The 3,796-nt window shown below is 33.6% G+C and overlaps 1 long non-coding RNA gene across 1 annotated transcript; it reads right to left on the reverse strand.

The window, feature by feature from the left end:
* Positions 1-1,486: 1,486 nt before the first annotated feature.
* Positions 1,487-1,927, reverse strand: LOC141614798 (uncharacterized). Its single transcript, XR_012529377.1, has 3 exons — positions 1,897-1,927; positions 1,673-1,786; positions 1,487-1,584 (listed from the first exon to the last, which is right to left on the reverse strand). It is a non-coding gene; the product is annotated as an uncharacterized LOC141614798 (long non-coding RNA).
* Positions 1,928-3,796: the final 1,869 nt, after the last annotated feature.

Genomic DNA, 3,796 nt, shown 5'->3' on the forward strand with positions numbered 1-3,796 from the left:
ATTTCATACTTAATCCATATTAAACTTGTAATATGAATTCTATCCGTCAAAATTTTAAACTGCTTTAAAATAACTCAGTATCATTAAATTGTGAACCGATTCACAATAACTAATTGGCCAAAATAAAATAAAAAAATTCCAATTTTTTTAAAATTGGGCTCGGCTGAAAAAAAAAACACAATTTTTTTTTTTTTTTTTTCAGCTGTCACGGCTGATTTTTTTTTTTTTAAAAAAAAAACTCCTTTCCTATTTTAATTCGGTAAATAGGAAAAACAAGGAAAAACTTTCCATAAATTTTTTTTCTCTTTCTTTTTCGGCAAAAAGGCAAATAAAAAAACTTTCCTATTTTTTTTTTCTTTTCTCAGTTTACCAAAAAAAAAAAAATTAAAATAAAGTTTTTTTTTTCGGTAAAACCCTAAAAAAACGGCCTCCTATTTTTTTCTTTTTGCGGCAATATGCCCTAAAACAAGATTTGATGACCAAATTGTTTACCTTTACTATTAGAACATGATTAGCATATGAAATAATAAACATGATCAATTTATATGCCAAAAACTATATAGCAAAAACAATCTTTTTATCATAAACATGACGATTCCATTTAATTTTAACTTAATCTGCATTAAATCAAAAACTACCAATTCTTCATATGATAATTTTAACTGATTATAAACTATAATATGAAAAATAGAATGGAAAAATATCATCAAACTGAAAGAAAAAAAACGGCACAAAAAAATTTCGGAACCAAAAAAAAAATCGAAACCCTAATTTTTTCTCTCGAAAATCCTATTGTTCACATACAAATTTATGAAAACTATCAAAATTAAAATCGTGGCCTAGTGCTCTGATACCTCTTGTGGGAAATAATCCGTATACTTCCCTTAATTTAGAAGGATTATAACGATTTAATAAAGATGATCAATGGTCATAAAATAAAATACATAAACATAAGTAAAAAGATTTAGAATTAACCTTCGGTCCTAGCAAATATGGCCTAAGAACAATATCAAAATTGATATTCGCTTATTAGTTGCACCCAAGACGATCTGAGATATGCCTTTTGATTATGCTAGAAATCAATCTAAAATTTTCTGTAAAATTTAATTGTCTTTGTGTTCTAGTGATGAGAAAGAGGAGGCTAGGTCAAGAAAAAGCGTTGGGGTAGAAAAAATTCTCTACCTTTCTTTTTATACAGACCGAAACTTGGAGTCAATTAGGAAAAGAAAAATTTTCCTTAGTTTCGGCCAAGTGAACCGAAATAAGGAGTATTTTTCTCCTTATTTTGGTCTTTCCAAAAATATATAAAGTGTGTTAAATTGTCATCTAGTGAGGATCGAACCCATGTGAATTGAACTTAAATGAAAATAATAGAATTAATGGTACCATGTCAGCCTTCTCAGACTTAGTCTTCCTTTTCTTCTTTATCGGGGCAGTTGTCCTATAATATTTCGTTACTCCAACCTGTAACGGGACGCCCCTCAAACGACCTGGATGTTCGGGTCGGCCGATCGCTCTAGCAAGAACGTCATTACGACCACTGGGAGTGAATTTCCCTTCTTCTACCTCTTTCAATACGTTGTCCTATAATATATTAAATAAACTTCAAATTATATTTGTGACTAAAATAATAAAGTTAGTAATGAACTCGTCTTAATAAAATAATGCTTACTATGTTGGCCAACACTTCCTCATCATATTTGTCACGCGACGACCGGGATCCTTTAGGCGTGTGCCCTTCTTTATAAGTTACATGCCGATCCAAGTTGGTCACTCCCTTTGCCACCTACACATTAACATGGTAACATTTATACATGTAAATGTGTATTAATGCAAGTCCAAGTGTTATTAAAAAAATAAAGTCTCACAGGCCGGGGAATAATGCATGCTACTTACGAGGTTCTCTTCTATCTTTCTGTAACCGCCTCTAGAACCATACCATTTCCCCTTCTTGCATGAAATGTTAGCACGATTTCTTCTGCTAACGGCCTTCAAATAATTATATAAAAGCGCAAGTAAATGAGATGATAAAAAGATTATATAAAGGACTCATTAATTAAAAAAATGATAGGTAAATCGTTAAAAGCCGAGGATATTTAACCTGAAACTTCTCAGTAGTTCTCATCTCTTTGAAAAGATCTCATTGTTCTTGACTGATGGTGGGACACTTATTGTCTCCCGGTGGGCTCTTACGCATCTCCCCCGTTGCCTTGTCCACACACAACCAATCCCTAGCAACGTCACACCTCCACTGCCTGTGGACATCCGCTGCCTTATACATAAAATACTTATCATGGCTTTCATCGGGTATAATAAAGGCTTCCTTTACACGAGCCAAGTATAACTCCGCCAATTTTGGATTCAAATTTCTAAAATCATCTAAATGGATAGGCACAAACTGTCTTGTGCAACATCCAATCCAACTGGATAAAAAACCCGCATTTGGACCAGTAGGGAAACCCTTCTCACTCCATGTTATTTCCATCGGTTCTTTAGCGGCTATAGCTGCAAGGCATCTATGGCACTTCGTAGCACCCCTCTCACCAGGTTTATTATCCCCAGGCTTATTGTTCTTTTGACTTCTTTTCCGTTTTTCACCCATGATAATCCTAAAACCCAAATATGAATGATATAGGAAATGAACAACTTAACAACGTACTTACATGCAGAGTATTATCTAAAACCCTAAACCCTAATAGGAATGAAAATTTAAAACAACAGATTGAGCTTCTAAAATCCTAAACCCTAATAAGAGGAGTGAAGTAGATGATGCGGGATGATAAAGATAACAAAGAAGACGTAAAACAAACAGATGCATGAAAAAGAAAAAAGATGATCGTCTTAAAACCCTAATGACGAAACACAAAAATAAAGTGAACATACCTAATGATGATGATGATAAAGAGAACGAACAGGATGATAAGGGAAGGCAACGGAATCTGGGCGTCGGAAACTGGGCGACGGTCGGCGATGAGAATGTAAAAAGCGAGGAAGAGAGAAGAATAAACTCAGGATACCAACGGTTGAACTGGTGTTGTGTGTGTTTGTGTATGGTATGCTGTATGTGTTTGTAAATTAATTTTTTATTAAGACAAACTATTGACAACGGGTTCTCAAAACAAAACCGTTGTTATATGTTAATAACAACGGGTCAATAAAAGTCAACCGTTGTCAAATCTTTATTACAACGGTTAAAATATACTCGTTGTAATATATTTTCACCAAATTTGCGCCAAAATAAAATATGTCAAAAAAATCAATGACAACGGGTAGGGGTACTACAACTGTTGTTGAAAGTATTAACAACGGGTAATTTAAATATAACCGTTGTTGATTGTAATAACAACGGGTAATGTAACTATAACCGTTGTTATTATTGAACCTCTTCTAATTTTTTGAATTACAGTCCAAACCTGTAACAATACATACTGTAACAGCAGAAGCACCATATACTGCAACATTATTCAGCAATTTCAACACCAGCATCCACATCTAATAATAAGATCAACATTATTCAGCAATTTCAACACCAACGCCAGCATATCTAAGCTACAGCAAATTTGGGAATTTTTATTTAACAATGACTATTATTGATTTACAAATAAATTAAACCATCAAATTATTGGTCTGAAAATGACTCAAAATGTTGATCGTCCATATCACTGTGTCCTGATGAACTATTTCAGGATCGGGGACGTTTCTTGGATGTCATAGTTTCTTCGTTAACCCAAATACCTTCACCATGGTCATCACGCATATAGATGCTTTCAATGTCCTCATGATTAGTGTCAACATC

The sequence above is a fragment of the Silene latifolia genome, chromosome 11 (genome assembly GCF_048544455.1).
Source record: "Silene latifolia isolate original U9 population chromosome 11, ASM4854445v1, whole genome shotgun sequence".
NCBI lineage: Eukaryota > Viridiplantae > Streptophyta > Magnoliopsida > Caryophyllales > Caryophyllaceae > Silene > Silene latifolia.